The sequence below is a fragment of the Callorhinchus milii genome, unplaced genomic scaffold (genome assembly GCF_018977255.1).
Source record: "Callorhinchus milii isolate IMCB2004 unplaced genomic scaffold, IMCB_Cmil_1.0 Scaffold1, whole genome shotgun sequence".
Taxonomy (NCBI): domain Eukaryota; kingdom Metazoa; phylum Chordata; class Chondrichthyes; order Chimaeriformes; family Callorhinchidae; genus Callorhinchus; species Callorhinchus milii.
In genome coordinates this window covers 88,083,031-88,103,467 of record NW_024704742.1, presented here as the reverse complement: position 1 = coordinate 88,103,467, position 20,437 = coordinate 88,083,031, and the positions used below count along the sequence as shown (strand labels likewise).

The 20,437-nt window shown below is 41.6% G+C and overlaps 1 protein-coding gene across 1 annotated transcript in view; it reads left to right on the top strand.

Moving 5' to 3' along the window:
* The first annotated feature begins 1,321 nt into the window (after positions 1-1,321).
* rfx3 (regulatory factor X, 3 (influences HLA class II expression)) overlaps positions 1,322-20,437 on the top strand; it is a 148,123-nt gene continuing 129,007 nt past the window's right edge. Inside the window, exons 1-2 of the mRNA XM_007892606.2 lie at positions 1,322-1,376; positions 18,776-18,827. The gene's annotated coding sequence lies outside the window, so the exon portion shown is untranslated. The remainder of the gene's footprint in view (positions 1,377-18,775; positions 18,828-20,437) is intronic.

The following is a 20,437-nucleotide window of genomic DNA, read 5'->3' as shown; positions in this document are numbered from 1 at the left end:
AGAAATGACTTGGCTCATAGCAACAGGGTAGGCTGCATTTCTTATTGGAGGCAGTATAATTGTTTTGCATCTGCAGGGCTTTACTCATCATTGTTATGATCAGTAATGAGGGGTAACCTTTTCTACATGTCACAAGATAATTTGTTTCATTTCTTGTCATATGTAGTTAATATTCGCCTTTTGTAGTGGATGCCAATGTGAATAGACAAGTATAAGCAAAAAATCAAAATGTGGTTGGATTGAAATAGGCCACATGCATTAGTCAACTTAATGTACTGTGTGTATCTTTGTGGCCAAATAAAGTCATTCCAATCTTGTATAGGTCACTGGTTTGAAATATTGTGTGAAATTTGGGGGAGCTATTTGAAGTGATGTGAAACTATTGGTGGGACTTAATAGTCTAAGTTTGAGGTGAGACTCACAGGGCTCATCTTGTCATCAGAAAAAAGGTTAATTGGTGAGGGTATTTCAGTTTTTTAAAAAACAAGTATGAATGTTGTAAACAAGGCATTTATAAGGATGTTTATGTGATCATGCAGGCATAATCAGGAACATTATTAAAGAGAGTTAATACCTAAAAGGATACTAGAGATTGGGATTTTCCCCCCACAATTAGTGGTTATGTGGAACACACTCAATAAAAGCAGTTAGTAATGCACTACTCTGGGAGTCAATTTGGCTCAGTTGGCAGCACTCGCACGTCTTTAGTCAGAAGGTTGTTTATTTAAGCCTCATGTCAGAACTTTGAACTCACAAACTCACAATCTAGGCTGATGCTCCAGGATGTTCTTAGGGGGGGGAGTGCTGCATTGTTGGAAGTGTTGTCCTTTGGAAGAAATGTTAATCCAAGGTTTTGTCTGCCTGGGACACTATTTGAAAAGTGAAGGGAGTTTCTCCCAGTGTCTTGGCCAACAACCGCACCCCCTTCCCCCTGCCCGACGTAATTCACTCGCTATCGCATCTGCCTACAAAATACACAGTCAGATCAGCCAACATGAACATAAGTGCACAACCCATGCATTCTTTAATTTGAGGTCCATTATGCATTGCAATGACACAGGACAGCAGTGCACCGGTCTGTTTTTATCTGTTTTTAGTCTGGACATTTTCCAAGATATCTGCTGCAACAAGAATGCCTACATTCTGCTCATTTCCAATGCTTTAAATTAATAACCTCACCACGTACTGTGAAGGATCAAGTCCAGGAGTGAATTTTGTATTACACAACTGAACTTCATGTGATTTGTTTTAACTCATTATTTCTTCTCTTTCCTGCTTCTCTACAGGTGTTGATTATTCCTGGGTACGGTTCCACAGGCGCTGGCCACCCTCCAATACCTCACCCTAGTTACCATTCTTCATGTGTGACCCCAACGGTGAGTGTTTATAAACTATTTGATTGTGGGGTATCACGGTTAATCCTGATCCTCTCCATGCATATTCACTTCCACCAGAGGTCATTGGGTAGTACTGAGAAGCATGTAATAATAATCCTTGCATTTGATATAGCGCTTTTCACGTCGGGAGGACGTCCCAAAGCGCTTCACAGAACACACTGTAGAGTGAATTGACTGCATATTTGTGGGTGAACGCGGCAGCCAATTGCGCACAGCAATGTCCACAAACAGTCGTAGATTGAAAATGACCAATTTATTATTGTTTTTGGTTTTGGAGGGATTATTATTAGGCTCTGTGTGGAGTAAGGAAACTTGCCCAAGGTTTCGCCCTCTGCCTGGAATTGAACTCAGGTCTCTCACTTGCAAAGCGAGTGCTCTAAACACTGAGCTACAGGACTCCACCCACCACCCAGCTGAGAGAGACTTAATAACACAAATTGGGATCATAGACTTTTCAAGTCTGTGGAACTCAGTTCACTTTGGGCAGTGCATTTATTGACTGAGCCATTGGTGGAATGTTTGTATTTATTTTACAAATCTAAATTAATCTCTATAAAGCCATCAACAGTTTTGTAGATGTATACACAGGTTGTTAACAAATGGTACTCCTCTGTGTTCTGTATGGAATGTATCATTGGGTGTACAACACAAAGACAATGCCACCAACTTGCATTTATATAGCGCCCTTCTTGCAGGGTGCCATCTCAAAGACTCAAGAACTTTTGATACAGAGCATTGTATTGTCCGTTTATAGTCAAAATCTATGTTGGAGTAACTCTCTGTTTTATGTACAAAAATATAAAACTCTTAGAAAAGAGTTACATTTCATAACTATTGTTTTATGTGCCAGCTTTGATATTAATTGTCCTGATGTTTCAGTTTTAAAATGGATGGACTGATGGATTTGTGGACGGGGAGGGGAGGGGTTGTTTAATTCTGTGGACAAAAAATCCTCCAGCAATATTATTGGAACTGTAAATGCACTTGTCTTTAAACAAAAATCTATTCACATGTAGTTCTTTTTAATCTAATTTCCTCTTTAATCACGTGATTTGTTCTTGCAGTTTTTCTTACACTTATTTTCAATCTCTTTCACCTTGTCGTTATTCTGTCTTTAATTAATTTTGCACTTTAATCTTAATTCACTCTTGCTATTTCTTTCTCCTTGCCTCCCTTCATTAAGTAGTCTTTCTGTTCCAATGTTCTGTCTTTATTTCTTCACTTTTTATAATCTGTTATCTTCCCTTTGTCGCTCCTTTAATTAATTATCTCTTCTTCAGTACTTTTGAATTCTCCCTTTCATTCATTGACAGCAGATTGGCACTAATGTGACATGACACAGACAGGCAGCCTTCGTGACCTCAATTTTTTTTCTATCCTACCTTCACCTGCAGTTGAAATCGAAAGAAACTGCATGCATGCAGCTGCTGAGCAAAACGCACTTACACTGTGTCTGATAAACACAGGGCCTGGGTTCATGTCTTTGACTCCACACGCATTAAGTTCCCAGTCTTATCCAAGCTGTGAGGGGAGGTGGTGGCCACAACTGGTTCCCACAGAGGGAATAAAATTTGCAGGCAAGTAATACTGAGGAAAGTTGTGGACCTCCTAGCAGCCAGTTGCAGAGTTAATTATTGGTTGTAAGAAAAGACTGCCTGTCACTCCATTGTGGCCCTAAATAACAGCAGATAAAATATGGGTCATTGGAAGGAACTATGTCTTTCAAATGTATGGTATAAGGAAATTACTTTTTTTTCTCCATAGTGTGGAAAAAATATAAACTTATAAACTTTTAGAGCATCTAACAGATGAGAGAAAATTTGGAAGCTAGAGGTTCTTGAACTTAATCTGTGAAATCTTTTGCAAAAGTGAAATTTCCAAATAGCTTGAATAACCTACTAATTTCCTTTGACCTATTAAAACATTACTTCCCTTGGTCCTTAGTGAGAGCACAATTTCAACTGCACTTCACCTGCTAGGTGCTATTACATTTGGCCTTATTACCAATTATAATTGCAGTTTTATGCACCATGACCATGTAATTCTATCTTATTTGATGGAAAAAGGATATTATTAGTGCTTCTGTGTCAATGTTGATTCATACATGTTGGAACAGCAGGAGGAATGAAAAATACACGACTAAATGTTCAATCTCTTCCTTTCCCCTTACTCTTCTTATTATTGAAGCTTCCAGATTTTTAAAGAAAACAGAAGAAATAATGACTCAATGACCCCAACGCTGGAGTTGAGGGTCTGTGTTTTGGTTCTTTTTAAAAATGCAGGCTTTGAAGTGAGTTTCTTGGACCTACTGTGCCCTGCCTGTACATTGGCAAAGAAAAATAGAATTAGCAGAGCTTCTATTGTCACTATCCCCTCCTCAGCAATGTAATGTAGAAATCCTTTTTCTTCATTAATGAGGATTAAAATGTGATTTAATAGCTCCTGTAATGCCACATTGAGGAAAAGTACCATATTGTCTGACACTGAGCATTGCAAGCCTGAAGGTTTCAGGTTCTATTTTTGGTCTGAGAGTTGGTCCAGGTTTGGGAGTGGAGAAAAATGCTCGGCTTATTGTTAGTAACCTCTAGCCTGTGGAGTCCTGTAGCTCAGTGGTTAGAGCACTTGCCTCGCAAGCAAGAGACCTGGGTTTGATTCCTGGCAGGGTGAAACCTTGGACAAGTTTCCTTACTCCATACGCCCAATAATAATCCCTCCAAAAAAACAAAACAATAATAAATTGGTCATTTTGAATCCATGACTGTTTGTGGGACATTGCTGTGCGCAATTGGCTGCCGCGTTCGCCCACAAATAAACGGTCAATTCACTTTACAGTGTGTTCTGTGAAGCGCTTTGGGACGTCCTCCCGACGTGAAAAGCGCTATATCAAATGCAAGGATTATTATTATTATTATTATCTAGAAGAGGTGAAAAGTGCTATATCAAATACAAGGATTATTATTATTATTGTAGCCAGTGACCTTTGCTAAAGAGGTATTTCAAGTGTACAAGCTTGCCAAGCCAGAGGAGCTTGGCTACAGTGCTTTCATGGTCAAATATCCAACCATTTAATGTGTGCACAAGAGTAATAGACTTTTTTTTGGTGGCGGGTGCTGTAATCCATTGAAATTTTTTTTGAAATCTTTTGTAAGAATGTTCCTGCCTTTAGGAGAGGTGAATGGAGCAATTGGAAATAAAATTTGAGAGAAAAAAATCAGCTAACATGCTCCTTGCAGTGAGCGAGCACTATAGACTGCAGAGTTTTAGCACTGGGTGACATTAAAATGAAATGTCTGATTTGAGAAAATGTTGAATGTCTCTCAATTAATTTGGGTTACTTAAAGTAATTCTATCTAGAATTGGATTGCCACAGATCTTACGTTTGCTATAGCTTTTTAATATAAAATATGTATGAAATATAGATTGTTAAAATAGGGTATGAAAAATATGAATTCAACCAATGTCTGTAAATATCTGAGCTTTAACCCTGAACTGCATAGCAGAATGCGAGGCAGGCATTGTGTGTACTTTAATATACGAGTGCATATTAAATTAAGTCCACACATTAAATGGTTAGGTATACGAGAGTGGGTTACAAGACTGTAACTCAGTTTAGAGATTTGGTTGACCTAAATCCTGAGGCTGAATTGCAAGCATCAACTTATTTCAAAATAGTTTTTTTTATGTTGTCTTTAAATTTTTCTGAACAGTGTACTCTCTTTGATTGTTAATGCCCCTCTGCAGTTGCTCTCTGGAACTCTTTCCACCTCTAAAATCTTTTTACCTAGCTTCTTCCTGGTTTCAAAACTCTCTTAAAAGCTTCTCTTTGACCTTGCTTTTGATAAACACCTTTATGTCCTCTTTCCTCTCAACACTCTATCCATCTACAAATTGCTGTGAGTTCATCCTACGTGCAGGGCATTATATAAATGCGGGCTGTTATTATTGATGTTGTTGCTGCTTACAAGAAGTTATACACGAGCTAAGCTACCTGACGTTCTTGTTGTTGCTACTCTTCCTCTTTTGAAGAGGCACCTGATCTCTTTTTGACAGAGTTGAGATTGGAAACTCACAGTTGCAGTGTAAATCCATATTCCATGTATCGTTGGAAAAAACCATTAGAGTTCCAATTAGCCATGAAATTCTGCTTTTACTTTCGTCAGTCAGGTGTCTGACACATGCAGAAACCCATCACCATGCTTAAATGCATCCAAACCAAACTCTGTATCCAGCAGAGTGGATGAGCAGTGGAGTGGGATATCAGAAAGATAGGAAAGTGCCAGAGCATGAAGGAATTTATTTGAGTAGGCTGGAGAAGGGGTAGAGGGGAGGAAAACGTATGAATACACTCTCAGGGTGGGGTGGGTGGGGGCTGGGTATAGAAATACAAGTTGGAATCTTTTGGGGATTGAACTGGCAAAGCCACTCAGATCTGCTATAATGCAAGATATTATGGTTCAGCTTTCTCTTATTGTTATTATTATTATCTGACTCCTCAATGAAGCTTGGAAGTGTAGGTATGTTCCCCACCCTGGAAGCCGAAGGTTTTAGCTGGACAAGTGTTGTGCTACGTGGTGACTTTATTTTTGTCTCAAGATTGCTCTTTTCTGGAATCGAGCCAATAGGAATAAATCTTATTTAATTTTTTTTCATATAATAGAGATAATATAATTTCAACGCTCGGAGACGCTACCCAGTGTGAAGGCCGCTAAGTAATTGCAGGCTGTTATTGTCGAAATAGATTTCCAGCGTTCAGAGGCTGCTGTTGTCCAAGTTGGTTGTGGGTTGGTGAGTGCTGAAATATTTTAAGAGAAAAATAATTAATAGATACAGGTTGATACCTTTCTGGAAAACGGTGGTTTTAAATGAATTTGTGCATGACTTAACCACTGGTTGATTGACTCTTTCCCCAACCACAATTGTTAATAATAATAATAATAATCCTTGCATTTGATATAGCACTTTTCACGTCAGGAGGACGTCCCAAAGCGCTTCACAGAACACACTGTAAAGTGAATTGACTGTATATTTGTGGGCGAACGCGGCAGCCAATTGCGCACAGCAATGTCCCACAAACAGTCGTAGATTGAAAATGACCAATTTAGTTATTGTTTTTGGTTTTGGAGGGATTATTATTAGGTGTGTGGAGTAAGGAAACTTGCCCAAGGTTTCACCCTCTGCCTGGAATTGAACTCGGGTCTCTCACTTGCAAAGCGAGTGCTCTAACCACTGAGCTACAGGACTCCATAATGATAATAATAATAACAGCAATCCTTGCATTTGATATAGCACCTTATCATGTCATTGGGACGTCTCAAAGAACTTCACAGAATATATTGTAAATGGATTGACTGTATTTTGTGGGCTAAACATTTGCACACAGCAGTGTCCCACAAACAGTCGTGGATTGAGTGACCAGCACACAATTGAATTTTTCTTTGAGGGATTATTACCCCTGGAAAGCACTCTGCCAATCGACTAACAACCGGGTTCCTATGTACTACTAGGTAAACAGAGGTGTGTGAGGTATGGAATCAAACCCGGGTCCTCTTGCTTGCAAGGCGAGTGTGCCAACCATTACCCTACAGGATTCCCAATTGTTTATTGTCTTGTCTGACCCATTAATGTCCTTTTGGTGAAAATGAAAAGCTGTTAGAGGTGTATATACCTTTTGTGTTAAGTGAAAGATTACAATTAAGACGAGTAGATAGTTTAATTCTGTTTGTTGAGAAAGTTCTCGCTACTTAGAACTCAGTGATGAATCACTTCTTAGCATGTGTGAGGAGCTGAGTGACAGAGAGCTCCTTACAATTTTATGGGTTGTTTATAAATCATCTGAGTTTAAACAAATGAAATCCCTCTGTTTAAAACCTAGCAACTGTAAAAGATTTAAATAATCCCTTTATGCCAGGCTGTTTTTTTAACAAAAATTGAACCATAGATACAAAGACGGTGTTGGTGAGTTTCTAAGCAACCAAAAGCAGAGCCAGTAGTACAGTGACTGCATTCCTTTTGTTGTGCATTCAGATTCAGACACTGATCTCAGCAATTTAACACACAAGTCTCACACTGGCAACCATTGCTCTTGATTGGCCAGTAGTGGCATTGCAATCTATAAAGGAGCCTGGAGGCTGCTGCTTATATATGTTATCAGAACGTAATACAGAATATTACCCTCGGAAATACTGTAGATGTTGTTCATTGTTGAGAATGAACTTGGAAGCTGCAGTGTTTTGACTTTTTTTATTTGCACTTGTTATTCCAGAACAACTTTAATGCCATAAATTGATTTCCTACTTTTGTCTTTCATTGAAAGCCTTGTTTTCAGAGATTTCAGTCAATTTCTCCAGCATGTTTTTAAGAAAAAATACAAACCAGATACTGATAGTATTGCACCAACTTCCAAAACAACTTGAAAATGATTCATTTGAACATTTGCTGAAATACTGTTTGTGTGTTCTACAGATTTCTACAGATTTTTTTTAAAGTTGTAGAAATTAATTAGGCGACACTCGCACACACATGAATCCTTCTGATTAGCGGTTAATAGTGACGTTGAATTTATCTTTAGAAATTGGCTTTAATATAGAAATTAGTTGTTACTAATTTCTATATTAAATTAGTTTTTATAATTTCTATATTACTTTTTTTAATAATTCCTTACTCAAAATTGTGATCATAAAGAGTTTTATCTTTAATTGCTTTTGATTTAATCCAAACAATAATTGGCATAATTGCCCTGAATTGCTGCAATGGAAATTTATTTTTAAAGTATTTTGGTCTCAAATGATCTGCAGTACTTAGAACTGGTAGTTCTGTGAGTTTCTTTCCTCTGCTTCCCATACCTCCCCTCCAATCTCATATTCTCTGACTTTATTCCATCAAGAATATACTCAATTTACTGTGTATTGTGCTATGGCTTCTGATACATGTATTGAAAATTAGTGGAAATATTTTTCTTCACTGCTGCACAGTAACATGGATTCACTATTGTTACCCATTGGTGGTGCTGCAATTCTTAACAGAAATTAAAATCAAGGTTCACAAAAAATTTAAAAAAAGTCACTCAATCCATGACTGTTTGTGGGACACTGCTGTGCGCTATTGGCTGCCGGTTTCGCCTACAAACTACAGTCCTTATACTTTACAGTATATTCTGTGAAGTGCTTTGAGATGTCTCAATGACGTGATAAGGTGCTATATTAAATGGAGGGATTATTATTATAACTGATCTCCTCTCTCCAGAACACCCACTCTCCCATCCTCCCATCACAACATCAAGCTGAGTCCAGTGCCCGCACCTCGACAACCTTTCCTGGTAATCCTGTTCCAGTCATTGATTACCCTTTGAGTAAAGAAAACCTTCCTGGTATCTGTCCTAAAATTGCCCTTAAAACTCCTAAACATATGTGCACTTACCAGTGTCAGCAATGTTGAAGTGCCAATATCACACACAGGATACTGACTTTATCAAATGAGATGTTAGCGAAACTATATATGGATTTTTAAATGTAAATTTATCATGATTAATTATAAAAAGAAAAATTGGAGAGAGACACAGTGATCTAGAAATGTTGTTAATTTGTGGCTTTCTCAGTAATGAGAACACATCTCTGCCATCTTTCAATGGTCAATGTAAAATCAATTGAGCACAGCTGCTGAGAACGTAATACCACTAAAGCACTTGGCAAACAATCTGAGTTCCAATGATCTTTGTAAAAGATTTGAGTGACAATTCATATGTATTGATTATTAATTTAGATTTGCTGCCAATAGCAAATCCCTATTTATTATTAAACAATGTATAGTTTTTGTATTTATGAAGGATTTTAAAGAATTGGATTGTAAATTGACCTTTATCCAGAATTCACGTAAGAGGATGTATCACAGGAACAGGAGGAAGCAATTCAGTCTATCCAGCCAGTTCTACCAACTTATTAGATTTTGGCAGCCCAGGTATTAATCTAATGAACCATTGCTGGACACCCTCCAAGGCCAGTATATGCTTCCTAAGGTAGGTGCCCAACATTGAGCACAGTATTCCATATGAGGTCTGACCAGTGCTCTTTATAACTGGAGCAGTCATACATTTTGTAATAAAGACCAGGATTTAGACTTGCAAACTAGATTTTAATGTTTAATTGATTTGAACCCTGTAGATCTCTCGTCTCGTTTACCCCTCAAAAGTGCTTTGTCATTTAGAACTAACTCTCAACCCCCATTCCACTGTTTACTTAACTCCTGGGTACTGCTGATGACCTCAGCGCCTTAGGAGGTCCTCCCGACGTGAAAGGCGCTCTATAAATGTAATTTTGTTGTTGTTGTTGATGACAGACTAGCCAACCTAACTAAACTTGGAAGGGCAGACTTATCACTGGGAGCAATCATTTTTCGCACTTGAAGCCTTTATCAGTAAAGTGGCCCAAGCTGGACAAGCAATGGGAAGCTTGCCAGACAGTACTCTTAGTGGCAAGCTTTGTGGTGTTAACTGGTCGAACTCCAAAAGTACTGCATTGTGCATTCTGGAGTCTCAAAGTCTAGGCTTTCGCCAACCTATGCCTAATCTCTAACATCTCTGAAATGCTGCCCTGCGTGAAGGGTGCTATATAAATGCTAATTTAATGTGCTCCAGAATTAGGTAAGCAGGTACATGTATCCATTCCAGGGAGAGAATGCATTTTCCATTCGAGACACCGTGAAATTTATTATTGTTAATAATAATTTTTCCATTTGTTTTAGTGCCTTTCATGCCAGAAGGACATGGCAAAGCATTTCACAGGTTCTACTGTGAAGTGAGCAACTGTTTTTTGTAGTTGTAGGTGAACATGTTAGTCAATTTTTTTGGGGAGCTAGACAAGTATCTGACACATGTGGAAACATATCACCATGCTTAACAGTATCCAAAAGAAGTTGAGATTTCCATGCATCCCATCCACACATGGAATTCACAGAGATAGATTGTTGGAATGGAGTACGCACTCTCCCTGAGGGACTCATCCTGCTTACCTAATTCCGGAAAGTATTAAGCACATGTTGGCAAGAGCCAAGGCTTGGCTTAGGAGTCTAACCAGCTAAATTTGCATAGCTTGCCATTGAAATTGCTGTCTGGCAATCTTTCTCACTGCTTGTCCAGCTAGGACAACCCTACCCGTTACAGCTTTAGCTTTCAGGGTTAACAGGAACTGAGTGGATTGACTTCCTGCCCCATTAGTCAATTTGGTACAGAAATGTTCAACAAACAACCATGAAATTAAATGATCAATTTTATTTGGGGGATTGTTGCCCAGGTCACCAGGACAGCTCCCTTCACTTTTCAAATAGTAACATTGGGATCTCTAACATCCACCTGAACAAGCAGACAAAACCTCAGTTTAATGTCTCATCCAAAGGATGGCACTTCCAAAAAAAATTACAGGCCTCTCCAGCACTGTAGTAATATATCAGCCTAGGCCATGAGTTCAAAGTCCCAACCTTCTGACTCAGAGGTTAGAGTGCTACTGACTGAGCGAGGCTGATGTCTATTTAGGTGACATATATATGTGGAACTCTTAGTTCTGATTTGGGTAATAATGGCTTCCACATGTGTCAGACCCTATTGACCAAAAACAAATCTTCCATTCAAAGTGTACCACCTCACATTTTGCAATCTTACATCTGGCATAGTTCTGCACACTTGCTATCTATTTTATTTTGTATTTTCTACCTTTCGTCTACACAATTTGTAACACTTCCTAGCTTAGTGATATCTGCAAACGTAGAGTTCCCTCCCCCCTCACCCCCCCATTCCTGTATCCAGATGATTGATATATGAGGTGGAAAGCTTTATGAACTTGATCTGGTCAGGTCATCATCATAGCTTGTTGCTGCAAAATTGCAGCCAGGATCCGGTGTTGACATTTATCTTGAATAGTTTCTCCGGAGTGCAGGATGTTGACAGGGGGCACTGCATCAGAGAGTGTTCAAGTGATTGCCTAGGCTCTCCACATTCACATATGCAAAATTACATTTGTATAGAGCCTTTCACAGCAGGAGGACATCCCAAGGTGCTGGACATTCACGGATTTGGCCTCTAGCAGACAAAAAGGGTTAGGTCAAGGGAGGGTGGAGGGTAGGAGGGTGGCTGAAGGCACAGTCGAAAAGGAGGGTCTTGAGATGTGCCTTGAAGGAGGCAAGGGAGGGGACGAGGCAAACAGAATGCAGGATGGAGTTCCAGAGGGACGGAGAAGCTGAAGGCCCAAACGCCATTGGTGGGGCAGGCCGGGCGGGGCGCGTGGAGCAGGCTGGAGCTTGCTGAGCAGAGGGAAAGAACAGGTTGACAAGGGGTTAGCAGGTTACAGAGGTAGGAAGGAGCAAGGCTGTGGAGGACCTTGAAGGCGAGGAGAAGGATTTTGAATTCTATCTCTGAGGGATGGGGAGCTAGTGGAGCTGGGCAAGAGTGGGGGTGATGGGATCTTGGAGCCTGGTGCGGGAGAGGACACGAGCTTCAGAATTCTGGATGATCTGCAGCTTGTGGAGGGAAGAGTTGAGAAAGCTGAAAAGCAGGCATAGTCGAGCCTAGATGTGATGCGTAATAATAATCCTTGTATTTGAACGTGTGAATGAGAGTTTCGCCGGCCTGAGGAGTGAGGCAGTGGCAGAGCGGGTCATGGCATGGATGTGGGGGAGAAGGATAGTTGAGGGTCAAACAAGATGCTTAGGTTCTAGAATGGCTCAGGGAGGTGGAGTGTTTAGCCATGAATGGTGATGCTGCCAATGCCTGAGGTGTGGAGGCGCTGACGGGAGCCAACCAGGAGAGCTCGTCTTGTTGACGTTCAGCTGTAGAAAGTTAGCTCTCCTCCAGGACTTGATGTCTGACAGACATTCAGTCAGGACAGCAGTGGTCCTGGAGTCAAGAGTGGAGGCAGAGAGATAGAGTTGGGTGTCATCCGCATCCATGTGGAAGTTCACCCCATATCTGCGGATGATGTCACCAAGAGGGAGCATATACAGATTGAAAAGGACAGAGCCTTGATGAACTCCACACGAGACGGTGCGGGGCCTAGAAGAGAAGCCGTTTGTAGAGTCAAAGTGGAGACGGTGTGAGAGGCAGGATATGAACCATTCAAGGACAGAACAACAACTAGCACTTATATAGTGCCCTCCACGCAGCGTGTGTTTTCGGGTCTTGGTGTATCTAAAAGTATTTGCGTATCTGCTGCTATTTTATAAATCCCATTAAGTATCATTTCTAGAAGGTGCTCACAGGAACTCACCAAGATGTATATATATTTTTGAGGTCAAAGAACCTTAGCTAATCATTCCTTGTGCATCATTTGTCTTAACACTTGGGATCAGGCTTGTTGCTTTCTTGTGTGCTGCCTGAACTGTCTGAGTTGCCACGTTGTGTCATGTCAGAGGAATTCCTATACAGTGCAGGGCTACTTGGACTTCCCTTAATGGCTTTTTTTTCAAAAAAGGCTGCATTCGAGCTGTCCCAGTCAATATATGCTGATAGTGTGGGAGAAGTACTTCATTGAATAGAAGCCCACGGTATTACAGTGGAAGCATGGATATCAAATTGGCTGGGAGACAGAAGGCAGAGAGTGGTGGTGAACGGTTGTTTTTCTGACTGTAGGGAAGTGTGCAGTGGTGTTCTCCAGGGGTCAGTATTGGGATTACTGCTATTTTTGATCTATATAAATGTCCTGGACTTGGGTATAGGGAGTACAATTTCCAAGTTTGCAGATGATACTAAGCTAGGAAAAACAGTAAACTGTGAGGAGGATGTCCTCTTGTAGCAGACAACAAGAGGACATAGACAGACTGGTAAAGTGGGCAGAACCGTGGCAGATGAAGTTTAATGTGGAGAAATGTGAAGTGATACATTTTGGGAGGAAGAATGAGGAGAGGAACATAAGCTGATGGTATAATCTTAAAGGGAGTGAAGGAACAGAGACCTGGGGATCATATAAGTAAATCTTTGAAGGTGTCAGGACAGGAAGATAAAACTGTTAAAAAAGCATATTGGACACTAGGCTTTATAAATAGCGGCATAGAATACAAAAGTCAGGAAGTTATGATAAACCTTTATAAAACACTGGTTAGGCCTCAGCTGGAGACTGTGTTCAGTTCTGGGCACCACACTTTAGAAAGATTGTCAAGACATTGGAGAGGGTGCAAAGGAGATTTACCAGGATGGTACCAGGAATGAGGGACTTCAGTTATCAGGAGAGGATAGAGAAGCCAGGATTATTCTCCTTGGAGCAGAGGAGGTTAAGAGGCGACTTAGTAGATGTTTTCAAAATGATGAGGGAATTCGATAGGGTGAACAAGGAGAAACTTTTTCCACTGGCGGGTGGATCAGTAACCCGAGGACACTGATTTAACGTAGTTATTAAAAAAAACAGGGAAGGTGAGGAGAAATTTTTTCACACAGCGAGTTATTGGGATCTGGAATGCATTACCTGAAAGGGTGGTGTAAGCCGATTCAATAACAACTTTTAAGAGAGAAGTAGATAATTATTTGGGGAGGACAAGTTTGCAGGGCTATGGGGAGAGAGCGGGGGAGTGGGATTGATTTGGATAGCTCTTTTCAAAGAGCTGGCACAGATGCAATGGGCCAAATAGCTTCCTTCTATGCTGTATAATTCTGTGATTCTATATGAAGTATGAAAATATGTCCCCATGCTCATTTGAACAGACTGACATTTTGAGTCAGTTTGAGTCTTAACATTAATCTTGATTCCATCAGCTTCTAGCAGCAATAACATATGAATGCCTCTGGTCAAGTAGCAAGCAAATGACAGCTATTCCCTCCACAATGAAATGTTGACAGGTAGAGTAAATCCAGGCTCCTTGTCTGTAAGAATAGTTGATTTGTGCATTGTATTACAACAGAATCCAGATTGTGTGGTATTTGCTGCAATGATCTTACTGTTTTTTAGTACTTAATGGATTCCTGTTAGACTCTGGATCCTGGTGCAAGAAATCCTACTAGAGCACTCTAAAGGGTTTGAAGGATAATGGGATCAATATTAGCAATAATATGGGATTGGTCGTTTTATGGCAGGGAAGCAAATTCTAACTTGTTACAATTTCAGACACTTAAACTTCCAAACTCTCCAGAATTTTAAATATGAATTCATCATGTACCAGCTCAGTCTTTCCTTTTCGTGAGAGAAAAGTCCTAGTGTGGTCATTTTTCTTCATAGCTCAGTCGCCTAAATTCTGGAATTATTTAGTAGCTAATTTTGGAATATGGTGCTCCTAACAGCTGAGTAAATTGTTTTGAACTAACAAGACCAAAACTATATGCAGTTCTCCAATGTGACCTATGCAGGCCTGACACAAATTTAAGATAGCCTGTATTAACTTTTATTTTAGTTTCTTTCTACCGCCCCTGCCCCCATCTTTGTTATAAACATTTTGCTGATTTTCTTAACTAAGATTGTGGGATAATTTTAGGTTATTTCTCTCATTGACTAATTTCTTGGTCTAGTACACAAAGTTCAGTTCTTTCTGACAAATAGGTAGTTACTGAAGAAGACTTGGAAAATGCATGATGATGAGCCATAGGTTGATTCAATAATTCACTATTAAATAATAGTCAGTACCATAGTGGAACATAGATTTCACTTTGTCGACACAAAAGTGGATGATATGTGCGCCCAGTCAGATGCTGTACTGACCAACAACCTGAACCTGCCACGGCAGTCTCACTGCATCAGAATTGTAAGAACATCTCTCAGAGGCTCGGTCTCACCTTTGCCACATGGAATGTCAAGAGCGAATTTGTGTTCTTGCTCTCCAGGAAACGGGTGGGATGGTGGGTGATCATCGATTGCGTTTCCATGGCTACCAGGTAGTTGAAGTACCGATGGACACAAAGAGAAATAGTGCACGTGGCATGTCCCTGATCATTAACCAGGACTGCTGGCAGTGGAAGGCAGAGTGTCCTCTGCTAACCTCATCTGGGAGAAGATACTTTTCAGGGGATCTGCACCTGGCTTGGGGGATCAGTGTACATTCCCCAAAGGCTGTCTGGTGTTGAGCACCGGAGGTCCTTAAGGCCGTGGGCACCTTGCTGGATTGCGTCGCACAACATTTCTCTGACTGCCCGTTGCTCCTTGAGATTGCTCCGGAGCTTCAAAGGTGGAGGAAAAAAAATAACCTTCGACAGCGGTGCTCTCTACTTCCATTCTGAGGTTCACCAATTACACAGCATTGGTGTGGAGTGCAGAATGGAACAGCAATCGATCACGTGGTGGTGAGTGGATCGGCACGTCTTAGACTTTCCAATTGCATTGTTTGACGTTCCTGGGAAACCTCTGACCACTGGCTCGTCACCTTCAGTGTTAAGAAGGCGGTTCTTGGTCTTCTACTGGCTCTGTGACATGGGGTGATTGTCAGGTTGAATCCGTAGGTGTGCCTTGTGCTACGAGTGAATGTATCGAGGTACTCCAGCATGTAAGGGTATTGCCGAACATGAAGCTTGGGGCCGATTCAGCGTGAGGGCTGACAGTGCAGACTCGACGATTGAAGATATAACCAAGTCCTTCTTCTGCAGCTGAGGTTGTAAAGAAACTGGAGCTACAGCCTGCAAGGCAGCCATCTTGGAAGCGGGGCCCGGTCAGGGTAACGACAAAGGGAAGGAGAGCCATTAGGCGAAAGCAGAAGGCTTTTAAAGCGATTCTGGAACCTTCCCCGGCGCAAGCTAGAACTGTAGCAAAGGCACCTTACGACCAAGCACGGCGTGAAGCTAAAAAAAAGTCAAGGACGATGACAAGGCAGCTGGTGCGGACGGCATCAATGCTGAGTTCCTAAAAGCTGCTCTGAGGATGGAGAACGCTGAAGATCGTACAGGTCCAAGCCAGGAACCCCCAATTTGCCTTGGAGGTGCCCTCCGAGCCCTGGTCAACAAGATTCTCTTTGAGGCACGCACCCCGTAGTGCTCCAGAGTCCAATTGTGGTGTCTATCCACAAGAAGGGTGACCCTAGTGTAACCGATAACTGCGGAGAGATCTCACTGATTTCAGTGGATCTTAAAGTAGTGCTTCTGGTAGTCATTGCATGTATATCATTGGAGCATTGGAGGCTCCTGGTTTGATCAGGAAGGAGCATTCTGGCTTCCGTTCTTGTGAGGAATGTGTGGGACCGGTTGTGGCTCTGTATGAGATCGCAACATCGTAAGGCTGAGGGGAAACCCACTTATGTTGCGTTGATCAACTTTTGCAAGGCTTTCAACCAAGTGCCTCATGATGAAACTGGAAGCCATGGGAGTACATGGCCAAATCCTGGATTTTATCCAGAATGTGTACTCCAGCTCCAAGATCTGTGTAAGGGTCGACAGTGGACTTACTGAGCCCATCCCTCTGGAAAAGAAGGTAAAGCATGGCTGTCCATTGTCACTTTCCCTGTTCGATGTGTTCATCAACGATGTGTTGGATGGCATCGTGGAGTCCTGTAGCTCAGTGGTTAGAGCACTCGCTTTGCAAGTGAGAGACCCGAGTTCAATTCCAGGCAGGGCGAAACCTTGGGCAAGTTTCCTTACTCCACACGCCTAATAATAATCCCTCCAAAAAAACAAAACAATAATAAATTGGTTATTTTCAATCCACGATTGTTTGTGGGACATTGCTGTGTGCAATTGGCTGCCGCGTTCACCCACAAATATACAGTCAATTCACTTTACAGTATATTCTGTGAAGCACTTTGGGACGTCTAGAAGACGTGAAAAGCGCTATATCAAATGCAAGGATTATTATTATGTATTATCAAGGGGGAAGGACTTGGTATATCTGTTCCAGGCTTCTCTGACACGATTGCAGCGCTTCTTGAACACTGGGCCAATCAGTGGGACATGGTGATGGGCGCTCCCAAGTGCAGAATCATGGTTCTGCACAGCCCAAGGGAAGATATCGAGGCAATTGATTGGAAGGTACAGGGGGCATCAGTCCCAATTGTTGACTCCTATCGGTAGTACCTCTGGGTCATGGTGGACACCAACTTCAGCCTGGGCACTGTCCTGAAGGACCACGCTGAGAAGGGGTGAAGGGCACTCTGGTCATGCTCACCCCTCTTCAAGGACAACAAGGTCCCAATGCAGATCAAGCTTGTGACATACAAGATCTGTGGGCAAACAGATCCTTTATGAAACTGAGCTTCTGGGGATGCAGCAGAGAGGCTTTTTCTGACCAATCTGCAAATTCCAGGATGAAAAAGTGAGGTGGATTTGTGGCAAACACAGGAAGCATCTACAGGGAGGGAGGGCTCCAAACTACACTGCCCTGTTAAGCACGCTGATGGCAGAGTCTGCTTCACAGCAGGCACGTCCATTTGTTAAGGCCCCTTGCATGAGATTCTGGATTAAGCAGCTGGTGCTGAGTAAGCCTGGTACAGAGCATTGGACTTGGGCCTCAAGAACATCAAGGTGGCTAGCACATCATAAGTTGTCCTGTAAAGAACCAAATTGACTAATGGGGCAGGGAGTCAATCCACTCAGCTCCTGTTAACCCTAGAAGCCAAAGCCCTAACGGGTAGGGTATTTCTAGCTGGATAAGCAACTTGCCAAACAGCAATATCAATGGCAAGCTGTGCTTTTTTCAGCTGTTTAGACTCCATCAGTACCCCATTGCACAGTCTGTGGTCCCCAAGCTTTGGCTCTTGCTAACCTGCGCCTAATACCTTCCGGAATTAGGTAAGCAGGATGCATTCCTCCAGGGAGAGAGTGAGCATTCCATTTCAACAATCTGTCTCTGGGTTTTCCATGTGTAGGTGGGATGCATGGAATTATCAGCTTGGCTTGGATACTCTTAAGCACAGTGATGGGTTTCCGTATATGTCAGACACCTGGCTGACTGAAAAAAACACCTAGACATAAACGTTATCTACCATCCACCTAGTAGGGCTCAGGCCTCATTTGTTAATATCAAATGATTAACTAGTGACTCCCATCCTTTGAGGGGAAGTAAGTGGGGTTTCCATGGAGCTGAGCTAGCCCCAAGCAATGGAAACAGAAAATCAGAATTGAGTAATTCTCTGTGGTGGTCTCAATAATCCAGGTCCTGAGCCAGGCGGATCTGCTGTACAACTCCCACTCAGCTCCTATTAACCTTGCAAATCAAAAAGAATACGATGGTTCTAGCAGGACAAGCAGTGGGGAGCTTGACAGACAGTATTCTCAATGGCAGTCTACATCGTTTTACCTGGTTAAACTCCAGCTGTACCACAATACAAACTCTGGGGTCCAAGTCTCGGCTTTTGGCAACCTACAATCAGTTCTCCTCTATAGACATCACATTGTATAAGAATATTTGAAAAATTTTTCCCAGTGTTGTGCAATAATGCAATTTCTATGGTTTGCACTTCTGACCTCTGCTCTTTCCCGCACTCCCCACCCTCAGCTTCCTGTCAGTTCCAGTGCCAGAACCCAGAGGTGAAGAACAGAGTCAGAAAGTGAGTAGAGAACTTTCAGTTACTAATTTCTGCTGTGAAATATTTTATTTGTATATGTATGAAACTCCACCTTTTTTCAAATTATTTTATTACCTTTTCAATCTACTCTTCTCAAGACAACTACTTCTTGGAGAGTGGTTAAGGAGGTGCATGATCGAGCCTTGTTGTTGAGATTCCATCAGTTTGCATTTGCTACTGTCCTAACCATTATATGAGGACCAAAATACAAGGGAGCTTCGTCAGATCCCATACAATTCCAAACCATGCGAGACACAATGGCTAGTTTCACTGCACATGTGAGCAGCCAGCTGGCTCATTCACTGTGTGCTTCGCCAGCACCAAATTAAAAGGCCGATTTCCTGATTATTGAGTCACCACCATCCTCCGTTCCCGATGTCAGCAGCGACTTGATGACCCGATCATCTGCCCTTTTTTCGTAGTGGGGAAACTAAGTCCTTAAAAGCTTAAAATGTCTGAAAATGTAAGATTGTGTGGAAGTTGAGAAACAGTATTAAATTAGCGCTTAATTTTCTAACTTGTCCCCTCGTGTTTGAAATCTGCACTATAATAAACAATTTATCCCTTTTATGATCTACCAGGTGACCTTGTAGTCCTTTTTCCCAAAGGAACAAATTCAACTTCCTTATCCTTTCCTCATATCTTAGATTTCTAAGACTTTGGAGTTGTTTTCTCTTTGTGGGGTGAATTTACCAAATTTAACAGCAAGCACATAATATTCTCCACTTAAGAGTAAATTTATGAACCTTTATTGGTGTGCACTTATAATGGTGTTTTCTCTCTGTCAAATTATTTGTTTGTCTCTGTTCCTTCTCTTTTGCTACCAATGAGTTTGCCTTTATGTCAAATGTTGTACTGTCTTTCCAAAGCTATTTAATTGTCAGATGATGCCAAATTATTTTAGTCGCATTGTCAACAGAATCTGCAAAATATAAAGCATTTAACTTGTTTACATTTGATATATAAATCCGTTTTGGTGGTGGGTTGGTTTACTGTGGTTGGCAGTAGTGCTTTGTGTTCTCAGTATGTTGTGGCACCATCACCAACCTTGGGGAGGAGGTAAGTGGGGTCTCTTTGAGCTGAACTGGCTCCAAGGTGACATGCCTGGCAACAGAATGTCAGAATCGAGCCAGCCCTCTGTGGCGGTCTCGGTAGTCCGGTTGCTGAGCCTGGCAGGTCCGCAGTATTCCAGGGCACTGCTGATGAAAGCTGTTGATGATGGCTCATCGGCAGGACTTGGAAGGGCAGACCAGTCACTGGGGGCAGGAAGTCATCCCACTCAGCTCCTGTTAGCCCTGCAAACCAAAACCCTAGGGTGGTCCTAGCTGGACAATCAGCAGAAAAGCTTGCAATCTATAACATAATATATAACATAATATAATAAATAACAATCTATCTCTGGAATTTCCGTGTGTAGGTGGGATGCATGGAAATATGAGCTTGGTTTGGATACTCTTAAGCACGGTGATGGGTTTTCACATGTGTCATACACTCAGCTGATCCCCCAAAAAATCATTTATAATTTCAGCTCTACCCCGTGTGAAGGACGCCGTATAAATGCAAGTTGTTGTTTCTTTTAAGCAGCCATTTAG